This window comes from Euprymna scolopes, chromosome 15 (assembly GCF_053919585.1).
Source record: "Euprymna scolopes isolate OS-2025 chromosome 15, ASM5391958v1, whole genome shotgun sequence".
Lineage (NCBI taxonomy): Eukaryota > Metazoa > Mollusca > Cephalopoda > Sepiida > Sepiolidae > Euprymna > Euprymna scolopes.
This window is the reverse complement of record NC_136496.1, coordinates 128,701,975-128,714,732: the sequence shown is the minus strand read 5'-3', so window position 1 is coordinate 128,714,732 and position 12,758 is coordinate 128,701,975.

Here is a 12,758-nt window from a genome sequence, read left to right as displayed (position 1 = left end):
AAAAAAGAAAAGAAAAAATTATATATCTAACACTACATTAACCATATTTCTAAAAACAATTGCTAAAATGTCGAACGGATTTAATCAACAAAAGAGTAAAGTAACAGTGATCTGTAATTAATTTGGGAGTTCATTCCCTATGGACTCCAAAACGGTTGCGTGATTTTGTTAAAATTTCATATAAATATACTTGATGTGTTTGGGATGTTCTTACGTAGGTTTTGCATCGGAACGCCTTCGATAAGTATCGAAAATCGATAAGCGAAAAAATCCGATTAAAGAATGAAGTCCGAATTCTACCCAAGTAAACACTTTTATACAGCCTAACACAAGTGCAATGAATAAAATTAAAAGTCGGTTCTTTGATAAGACAGGGGCGGGTTCAAAATAAATGCTTCTGTTTAAAGCAGAAATTAAAACTTTTATATTTTAAACTTTAATTCAAGCCGTTATACAAAAAATATTATGCTATTAACTGTAGATTCTCTACAGTGCAATGTAAACTTCAATGTATTGTGAAATAAGTCACTGCAGGGATGTATGTGAAGCTCCCTGTCGTTACACCGTTCCCCAATTAGAGCCAGTAATGAATCGATTTGATTGCAAAATGATCGATTTCACCGATATCGATGACAATAAAAGTATGGAATCATGGAACATTTGTTGATCCCGGGCAACGTCGAGCCTCTCTGCTAGTATATATTACACACACATACACACAACACATATGCACACACATATATATAAGGCTTAAAAGAAAAAAAATCCAACATAAACTTAGCTCAATCTCATTATAAATTTATTTCAACCCAGTGTAGCCTCATCATATATATGCCTTGCTCCGCATTGAGCTCTCACATTTGTGATTTCCTACAGCAATGTGATCATTTTTTTAATTATATATATATATATATATATATATATATATATATATATATATATATATATATATATATATATATATATATATATATGGGACGATTAATCAGAATCAGAATTGTAAATCGAAAAAATCGGAACTATTAGGGGTGTTGGAATCGGTATCAGAATTGGAAAAATCTGCGCCTATTTTCATATTATTTTAGCAGAGACGATGATTTTCATTGATTTTATTCGTTTGTTTTTGTGTAAAACTCAATTTTGCATGATTCGTCTCAATGATGAAATGATAAATATTTATTAAAACTGCCAGCAAAATCTCTAAGTCATTGCATTTCTATGTTTAGGAAATTATATTTACATATTTCGTGGTTTTTAGGATACTCTCCCCAAAAACAACAACTCTCTATTTAGAAATTAAAAAGAGTCAGAATCGGGGTCGGTAATTGTATCGGAATCGGGAATTTAGAACAGAGTCGGTAATTGTATCGAAAGCGAGAAATATATTGAAATCGTCCCATTATATGTGACGGAACTTCCTGATATTAATTCCCTATGACACTGAAGACCTGATATTTTCATTGCAAACTTTGCTTTCATATAAGCTGTATCGTCTGAAGAGGTCTCTAGTTGACCGAAACATGCTCATGAATGTGTAGTAAAATATTACTGCTTTTGTATAAAAAATAGAATATATATTTATAACTACTTCATTTACTCACATAAATTTAATATACGAGAGTATAAATTTATGCGTGAACTTTAAGTATTTACTTCAAAAGTGCTCAATACGTAGGTAGAGCTAGTTAGTAAGTTATAAAATATATATGGCGATTAAGCTACACTGAATATTCCGCGTTTCATCCACTTTAGGACTCTTCAGGCTATTGCGCATATTTTATAACTTACTATATATATATATATATATATCGATTGATTGATTGTTTGCGCCGTTATAGATTCCTAGGTTAAGGTAAATAACATGTGAAGTTAAATCGCTGCCGATCTTGAAAATCGTCAAGAAAAGGATCATTAAAGAACACCATTCTCTCGGCCTCGAAAAACGAACAGAAGACATCGTGTACATGAGACATATAAGAAAAGTATTACTTACCAAGAAGATCCGTCTGAAACGGCACTTGCGACTTTATGCTATACGCGATCAGTTTGACGACGATAAGAATGTGATTGTATTTTTGGATTGATTTTTAAAAGAGTAACTTTTCGCTGAAAATTATAAACTTTTTGCAATTTTGTGAATTCAGTTCCTCGTTAAAAGCGAGTCAAAGAATTATGGTTCATATTTCGTGTTTCAAATTCTATCGCTTTTTTTTAAACTTTGTTCGAAATCGAAACCAAAAACTGAGCAATTTAATATATACACACGCGTACGTGTACATAATCGATCTATTCATAATGATCTAAAAGGTCATAGGTCATCTGACTTTTCCAGCTGAGATGACGTTAAACAGCCCCCCCCCCTAGTATTGCGAACCGATTTGTTGATCCATATGAGAGGTTCCCATCAATGTGCCGCGACACCCGAATACGCCGTGCAATGATTACTGGTATGTCAGGAAGAGATAAAAGCTAGAAGCCATTTAATGTCATTTTGTTTAAAACATTTAATGGCTTAATCATGATGACACCGCTCGATTCAAAATCGCCAAATTTATGAAATCTAAACATTTCGTGCAACTAATTGATAGGCCTTTTTATGGTTTATCTTAGTGATGGGACGATTAATTGAAATGTCAGGTGTTTTTTCAAAGTATCGGTAATTTGCATCAGAGCTGAATAATTCGATTTCCATACCCAAACGATCCCTAAAGACACAGGTTGTAAAACAAAAAGGCAATTTCCAACTGTTCTACAAGTATTTTAATGGTGAATGCTCTGACGAACTGCAGACACTTGTGCCCCCACGACCTAGACACCCTCGACAAACCCGACAGGCAGCTAAATCTCACCCTCACACAGTAGAGATCCCTAGATGTAAAAGATCTTTCTACTCCAGCAGTTTCTTCCCCAGAACCGCTAGACTCTGAAATTCCATTCCAGGTCCCTGCTTCCCTAACTGTACTGACATGCAGAAGTTCAAGTGTAACGTGAACCGACATCTTGCTACCCAAATTAATTTTCAATTCATGTCTTAATAAAATAAATGTTTATATCTGGCCATAGAAATATATTCAAGTAATATCGGTCGGCTAGGATTCGAACTCGTAAATGTAAATGTGACGTCATCATATCCTAACATTGTTCGACTATGCTTGTTTTTTTTTTTGTTTTTTTGTTTTTTTTAATTTTGTTTTTTTAACCCTCGCCTTTTCACGTCACCTATCTTTGGGTAGAATTCCATTTGTAGCTAAGTTATTCTGACATGTACTAAAGGTGACTCTTACCAAAATTCATACCAACTAACTTAATCACTACTTACTGGCGTAGAGTCCCTACTATGTAACAGTATTCAAAAATGACCGCATCTGATTGGGCAAGATAATTTTCCTTGTACCAATTAATAGGCACTTAATGTTTGCGGATTTGGTACAAAAATCCTCTTTCCGCCCATTTTCGAATGTTCTCTTTGCCGTGAACCTTTCTCATCTTTTAAAAGTGATCGCTCTCTCCCATCAGCATCGTAAGAAATCTCAATTTGAATCAGACACAGGCGTTTAATAAACACATCTCATTACTTTGGACTGAAGCCGCAAAAATACAATTAGTTTTTTAATAGACATTCCCTGTATTATTATCATTTCATAAAAATGATATATTTTATTTCGGTATTTTACGTCTTCTACTTTGCGCTTTATTCCACCATTTTACGAACGTTCCGAAAGCAACACCTTAATCCTTCTTTGGTTGTAATCAGTTTGGCGTGTCACGTGATATAAAAAAAAAATCATTGCACAGAGTTGATGGTGGCCCGTGCATTTTCTGCCCTCAAAAATCATTTTTAATCTAAATGAAAATTTATCTTTAATAAAATAACATCAATTTGCACTAATGATTTGAGTTTGAGTATTTTATAACATGTTCTCACACGAAAACATTGCCAGGTAACAGGTTTTTATAGTATCGCTGTTTGCTCCAGATTAGGTTAAGCATAGGAAAACAGTTTTATATGCGTGTGTATTTGCGTGTGAGTGTATGTATGTGTATGTGTGTGCGCGTGTGTATGTGTGCATATGTGTGTGTGTGTGTGTGCGCGCACACGCGTGCGCGCGCGTTCATGTTCACATGTGTTTGGCTGCGTATATGCCCGCTGGATTAGTGGCCAAAAACGGTGCTAAATTTAGGATGAAATTGGTTATTTTTTAAGCATCAGCGGAAGTCAAAAAGAAAACACCCCCGGTCATATAAACCGGAAGTGTGGAATTCTTATATTTCTGGCTCATATGCCTTGCATCCTTATTAATGTATTCATTTATTAAATGTACGTAGCTTTTTATTTTTGTGTTGATAGATAAGCCAGTGCCGAATTAATATGGTAACAACTGTAGCGATCCCATTAGACATTGCGCTTTCATGAGTTTCGCTTGCAAGACAAAGAAAGTATTTTCGTTTCATTATATTCTGTATGTTAAAAAGAATCACCTCTTTATTTGACTCCCCACGAGGGCAGAGTTAGACACAAAGTTGAATTTTAATGTGGGGAAAATTCCAACTTTTTTTATTCACCCTAAACAAGGCACAGTGCCACTAAGTCATAAAGGGCTACTAATAGGCACCAGATTTACTGGGATACTATGTAGGGAGTTGGGCAGCAAGATGTCTGTTAACATTACACTTGAACTTCTGTATGTCAGTACAGTTAGGGAAGCACAGGTCTGGGAAGGAATTCTAAAGTCGAGCAGTTCGAGGGAAGAAGCTATTTGAGCAGAAGGTTTGACGGCATCTAAGGATCTCTAGAATGTAGGGGTGGGATTTTGCTGCTTGTCTGGTTTGTCGGAGTTATTTACATTGAAGGGGTACTAGTGTTTTGAGTTAGTCTGAGCACTTACCATGTCGATGGGACAGAGGTTAGGGTTTGGCCGACAGTGCGGGAACTAATAGGTTTATGGCTCTTTTTTTTTTTTTTAACCCTATCTAGGGGCGAGAGACTAGTGGAAGATGCACCAGCCCAGATGTGACAAAAAGCTTGGCCAAAAAAGAGACACTCTGGATAGTGACAAAAATTTAAATTGTTTTAGTCTAGAAGGATTTCACTGATCAGGAACAGAAATAGTGAAATGCAATATCAGAACAGGTACTACACTTTTCTCCTAGCCAAAGGGCCGAAAAAAAAGATTGTCTTGAGCAAGATTTTGTTCACTTCCCAGTCTTACTACAAACTTTAAAAAGTCGCCATCACAAAAATTATTTTCTCCTTTTGAAAGAAACGTGGATTTATTGCTTGTCGTTTAAAGCACTTTGTCCTGGAGATGAAAGAGATTATTTCTGAACTCATTCAAAATGGTCCTCATTTGTGTAGATTCACCACTTTAAATTGACCTTGTGTCTAACTTCCGTAGTCCGATAGATGCAACAAAGACGCGTCGGAACCAGGATTGAGGAGTCGGAGGGAGTCAGAAGTTGGTGAAGGAGTCGGAGTCGGACTCGAAAGAATGTTAGGAGTCGGATCCGAAATATATAATCTCCGAGGAATCGACGAAATAAAGAGACAAACTTGAATATTAAAAAAGTTGGATATTCACAAATGCTATCTCACCGAAAAATCGTTAGAAGTCTGAATATTGAAATCATTTAAAAGTTGGATATTCACAAATGCTATCTCACCGAAAAATCGTTAGAAGTCTGAATATTGAAATCATTTAAAAGTTGGATATTCACAAATGCTATCTCACCGAAAAATCGTTAGAAGTCTGAATATTGAAATCATTTAAAAGTTGGATATTCACAAATGCTATCTCACCGAAAAATCGTTAGAAGTCTGAATATTGAAATCATTTAAAAGTTGGATATTCACAAATGCTATCTCACCGAAAAATCGTTAGAAGTCTGAATATTGAAATCATTTAAAAGTTGGATATTCACAAATGCTATCTCACCGAAAAATCGTTAGAAGTCTGAATATTGAAATCATTTAAAAGTTGGATATTCACAAATGCTATCTCACCGAAAAATCGTTAGAAGTCTGAATATTGAAATCATTTAAAAGTTGGATATTCACAAATGCTATCTCACCGAAAAATCGTAAGAAGTCTGAATATTGAAATAATTTAAAAGTTGGATATTCACAAATGCTATCTCACCGAAAAATCGTTAGAAGTCTGAATATTGAAATAATTTAAAACTTGGATATTCACAAATGCTATCTCACCGAAAAATCGTAAGAAGTCTGAATATTGAAATCATTTAAAAGTTGGATATTCACAAATGCTATCTCACCGAAAAATCGTAAGAAGTCTGAATATTGAAATAATTTAAAAGTTGGATATTCACAAATGCTATCTCACCGAAAAATCGTTAGAAGTCTGAATATTGAAATCATTTAAAAGTTGGATATTCACAAATGCTATCTCACCGAAAAATCGTTAGAAGTCTGAATATTGAAATCATTTAAAATAGAGAGTTCTTATGCTTTCCCACTTCGCAACCTTGCTTAAGAGATTTAAAATCATATCGTCTATCAACAAATAAAAATCATAGGTTTTCCAAATGCATACATTTTCTCTCAAGGTATCCTATCGCTTATAGTGTGGTGCATTAGAAAATAGATTCACGAGACGTGGAAAAGGTATCATCTTTATTTGTCCAACTTTTCCTCTTCTTTTCACTTTTATGTACTGAGTGGAAATAGGACGCACTCGATCAATTAATCTCTCTCTCTCTCTCTCTCTCTCTCTCTCTCTCTTTCTTTCTTTCTTTCTTTCTTTCTATCTGGCGTCCACAAAAACGCATGGTGAGATCCCGGGAAAAACATTAACTCACATGTGGGTGTGAATTTGAGAAATTTCAATCAGTGAAAAAGATTATCGCATGTTGGAAACGGCGTCACTTAGAACCTAGGTGAGCTAGCTCATCTCACTATAAATAGCCGGTAAATGTTTACTTTAACTACAACAGAACACCGACCAATAAAATTTGTTTTCTGCAGGTTTTCGGGGTCGCTGACAACGAATCTGATATTCAAACCCGTCGCAAATTTACCGTTTGCATGTATTAATCCTAGAACCATCGCACTATTTTGTGCCAACTCACCGCCATCGTTTATGCTATTCTAGGCACCGCCAAAAAATGGCCGAAAAATCAAGTTGTTGTTGTTTTTTAAAACGAAATTACATTTATTAAAATCCATTATTTCTGAGTAACTTTTTTTTCCAGAAAGATAAAACCCTGAATTTTATCATATAGAAAACAGAATAATGTAAAACTTTGTCTACTATTTTTAATTAAATTTTAAATGTTTAATTTTCCCAAAAAGTTAACAATTGACATTTTTTGTCTTGCACAAAAAACGTACATGAATATTTAAAAAAAAAAGGTTTTTGAAATAATTAATTTATCTATTTGTTGTCTAACTAAGATTTAGGATGATTTTCTATGAGAATACGCAAAAATATTATAATATAAGTACCTGGATTTCAAATAATTCCACTTTATAGGCAACCAGTTACTTCGCGTCGATCTAGAGTCTAGATCGACAATGTTTACGTTTGTAGTTGATAAAAAGCAAACTATGGAAGACCAAACAGGTCAAAAAAAAATTATTTTTCAGTGACGAAAATTTCAATGTATTATTAACGCTGAGGCTGGCCAGTACCAGATGGGTGACCATTTGTATGAGTTTGGTTTTTAATGTGTATGTGTGTGGGGGCCAGGCTCCCCGAAATGTGGGGGGGGGCAATTTAAAGCAGAATAAAAAAAAATTATTTCAGCGCGTTTGATCCACCGTAGTCGAAAGGCGGCAGACGTTTTCAAACGGGATCGAAAAAATGATGCTATTTTTAACACAAAGAGCACAATATTTATCGAAATTTTTTTTTGTATCGATTCCTCAAAGCATGCCCTGTTTAATAATGGTCATGCATTATTCGGCTCGCTAAAAAAAATGTTAATTTATTTATCAAAGATTTTAAAATGGCTTTTTTCGTATAAATATTAACATTTTTTTTTTTTTTGCTTAACTTAAATTAATTATTCTACTTAACATATTCACCGAATTTCACATTTCAAAACTCAAAAGCGGGATAATTAAACACAATCAAAGTTCTGATATTCAGACGTCAAAATAAGGTATGCAAACAATTTTTTTTTTAATCTATAATTCTGTCCCTTACAACAACACAATATGTTGTGTCCGGTTTCAGATGATTATTTTAAGCATATTTGTACCCCCTCAAAACAAGGGGGGTTGTAAGCAAAATATATATATATATATATATATATATAAATATCGTTTATGAAAACTAAGTACACTGTTATAAAGTTCATTCTTCTCTTAATAATCGCTGAAAATTTCGTATTGATCGGATAATTACCTAATTTTTGGTAGATTTTTAAAAAGACGATCCGTCAAAAAGTACTTACCTGCCCCCCTCCCCCAGTTTTGGCGGTGCCTATGCTATTCTTACATGATGCGTTCGCGCATGGACGCGCGTAGTAAGGTGACTTGTCACATCGCGGAATAATTTTTAAGCAGACATTTGAAATAACAAGAAAGTTTTCAAAAACAAAATGTGGTTCATTTTTCTGTGTTACGTAGTTTTTGATGCTTTTTAATTGATCTAAAAAATTAAGTTTTCACGAGCGATTTACAAAAACATTTTTATTTTTCGTTTTTTTTTGTTTTTTTTTTGCAGGGGGTGTATTCAATTATAGAAGTACAACATTTAAGAGGTGCTTCTGCAGTTTAATTTACCGTCGTCCGCCATCGCAACCTAAAATTGTATTGGTCAAATATCTTTTTTCAAAGTTGAAAAGAGTTCAACAAAAAAGAGAGAGAGAAGCGACATTGGACAAAGCAGCTAAATCGTTTATAAAATTAATGAACATCTTGCGTGTGATCGACTTTTCTTGACGTCATAAACAAGTCCTTTCATGCTGAATTATAAATTGTTGCTTTTATTATATTTAATTTTCCTTTTATTGAAGTGTTCATAAATGATGTTCAAAGGCGAATATATGTGCCAATTCAATCCAGGTGTTCATTTTTAATCCAATGTACATGTCGTTAAGAACTACTTGTCCTTAAGACTAAAATATGTTCTCTTCTCGGGGGGGGGGGTCAGACAAGAGATTATTATAGTGTTCAATAAAATCGCAGAAATACTTGTAACGTTGTTATTACTTTTAAAATGCACCAAATGTTGTATTTAAAGATTTGTAAAGAAAAGTTAACTTTGACACGAACTTTTTTGGGTCAAAGAAAAAGTTCTTTATTTCGTTCGGTTTCCCACGCAAGTCGCCGACACGTATTTACAACACCACACTCTATGTTCACTTTTTTAAAATTTTCTGTTTGATCACAGTTCTTTATTTTTAGCTACAATCAGCTGTTGTGTAATAATAATTCTTTCTAGGCTCCACAGGTTGGCCGGCTCGCTTTCGAAGAGGTAGGAGGAAGAGGAAACTCGCGTGCTTGTCAAGCGTACCTTCCAAATCGTCACGCGTCTTTTTCTTCCCCCTTGTAGTAGTCAGCAAAAATTCGCTTAGTGTAGCAGTCCATTTCACTTTGGGAAAAATTAGATGTGCAAAAAAAAAAAAAAAAAAAAAATCGGCCAAACCCTAAACCTAACCCTTCTTTTTTTTTTAGAGTTTGATACACATATATGCATTTCATTCCGTGACGTAAAACTTACACCACGGTTCAAATGTCGACACAATTTTAACTCGGCACGTGAGACGTCAATATGCGTATGTGTCATGGCCTGACCATTTAAATAAAGGAACCAGCGACTACGTTACATACTTACATCTTTAAAAAATCATCAATAATCGAAGATAATCACAGAATTTGTTAACTATGTTCATCACAGAAAAAAATTATTCTCAGGCTTTTTTATGATCCTGGGAGGATGAACCTTTACCCGGTTTCCTTCTACTTCATCGGTGTCGACCATTCGGTGGGAGACATCATAGTCAGCACACTATGCATTGTAGATTTCCGACGCTATTTGTCCATAGTTTGATGCACTGCTCATTAATATCCAATGCTAGATGCCTACCCACCTAATACAAGTCGGGCTCAACATCGGTTCATTTCGGTGATCTAACGTATGTGAACGTGATTATTTTAGATGAAATATATCACGACCAAAAAAACGTACCCAGACTTTTCATGCTTTTCACACACATCATGCATAAATACTTAACAAATAAATGTTTATATTAAAAAATAAATGTTTATACAAACAAATAAATGTGCATATAAACGCATAAATGTGTATATTAACAAATAAATGTGTATATTAACACATAAATGTGTATACTAACACATAAATATGTATATTAACAAATAAATGTATATACTAACACATAAATGTGTATATTAACAAATAAATGTGTATATTAACAAATAAATGTGTATACTAACACATAAATGTGTATATTAACAAATAAATGTGTATATTAACACATAAATGTGTATACTAACACATAAATGTGTATATTAACAAATAAATGTATATACTAACACATAAATGTGTATATTAACAAATAAATGTGTATATTAACAAATAAATGTGTATATATTTTTTTTACAAGGGTGTCCCCACTTATCAAGGCCCAGAGCCCACTCGAGGATAAGGGTTAATAGGTATACATTAGTCATTGTGATTTTAGCATAGTAAACAGTGGGAATTTTGAAACTTGGATTACTTAGGGGGACGATTCAATTAGAACTTGTTCACATTGGACTTTTTCTTTTTTTTTCATAGGTATCAACTCATTATCAAGGCCAAGAGACCACTCAAGGATAAGGGTTAAAGAGTGTACAGTAGAAATTGGACAATATAGTAATCATTAGTAATGAAAATTTGTTAAATTTGATAACTCATATGGAACGGCTCATCAATAACTTATTTACGTTAGACTTGAAGATAACCATATTGTAGTCAGCCGGAAAGCAGGAAAACGGAAGACAATTCCACAGGCGTGCAATTCTAATAAAAAAGCTTTGTTCATGGAATCTACGTTTAGGTTTAGGCACAGATAAAGAGTGGGGGGAATTATTGATAGTGTTTACAGCTAGATGAGTGTTTCTTGTGAAAGTTTTGCGAGGGGGGGACCATAGATTGAAGCTCAGTCGAACACTTTCCATGAAAATAACGATACACCAGAGACAAACTCGCAACATCTCTTCTGTGAGATAGAGGTTGCAAGGAAGAGAAAAGGACATCTCCTACGAGGCTACGAAGTCTATTTTGAACTCTATCAAGGCAGGCCAAGTCCTTTCTAGCGGCTCCTGCCCAGATGTGGCAACAGTATTCCATCCTTGGACGTACCTGGCTCTTATATAGATAGAGAATTGCATCAGCAGTGAGATATCTACTGGATCGATAGAAAGATCCCACCATTTTTCCAGCGGCCTTGGCAACAGATTTGATGTACGTGTTCCATTTAAGATCAGGAGTAATGGTCAAGCCCAGAAGCTTGTCAAAACTTGAGGCCTCCTGAAGACGAGAGCCATTCATTTCAATTGATGCCAGATGTGGATCAGAATGTTGATAATGTAAAGAGAGAAGCTTGGTTTTAGATGCATTAAAAGTAACCAGCCACTCCTTACCCCATTGTACTACATGCTCAAGATCAAAGGAGAGAGAATTGGAGAGAACTTGGTCGTTTACTGTCTTAGATGTGCTACCATAAATGGTAGTGTCGTCAGCATAAATGTCTACAAATGATGTAAGGATGTGATTTGGAAGATCATTAATGTAGATCAGGAAAAGAGTTGGGCCCAGGATGGACCCCTGAGGGACACCGGCATTAATACTGTGGGCTTCTGATTTTTGCCCCTCAACTACTACTCTTATGAACCTATCAGAAAGAAATGATTTAATAATTGAGAAGACATTTCCAGCTATACCATAGCTAGAGATCTTATGAAGTAAACCTTTATGCCATACCCTATCAAAGGCCTTAGATATGTCAAGAGCAATTGCCCTAGAAAGGTTGCCTCCGTCGAGAGATTTGCTAATCCTATGAGATATAACTGTAAGCACATCTGCTGTAGATCTAGCAGAACGGAAACCATATTGAGTGTCACTAAGAAGGTTATTTTTGTTGAGATGGTTGATTACTTCTGTATTTAACACAGATTCCAGCAACTTGCTCATGACGCACAGGAGACTTATTGGCCTGTACTGAGAGGGGGATGAGCGATCACCTGAATTCTTAAATACAGGGCATACAGATGAAATTTTCCAGGGAGATGGGAAACTTAAGACAACGTTTAAATAGTTTTGTAAGTATGGGCGCTAGTTCAGGTTGAAGTTTTTTGAGTACTATAATTGGAATACCGTCAGGGCCAGTTGCTTTACTGGAATCAAGGTTTTTGATTAGCTTGGCAACATCACGTACAGATATACGTATATCACATAGTGTGTTTTCAGATACAGGAGGAAATATTGGGGGTTGGCGGCCTTGATCGCAAAAGGTAGAATTAGCTGCAAAATTCTTGACAAAGAGTTTGGCTTTGTCTGATGCTGACGAGATTACCTCAGGTCCATTGATGATAGTTGAAATGGAGCGCACACTTCTGTTCAGAATTCTGTTTGCTATTTGCCAAAACTGGTGGGAACCAAGCCGCTGCTCAGCTACTTTGGACTTAACAGATTGAGCATACAACCATCTTGCGCTCTTTATTACTTTCTTACAATGGTTGCTGGCAGTATATTAATACATAAATATGTATACTAACACATAAATGTGTA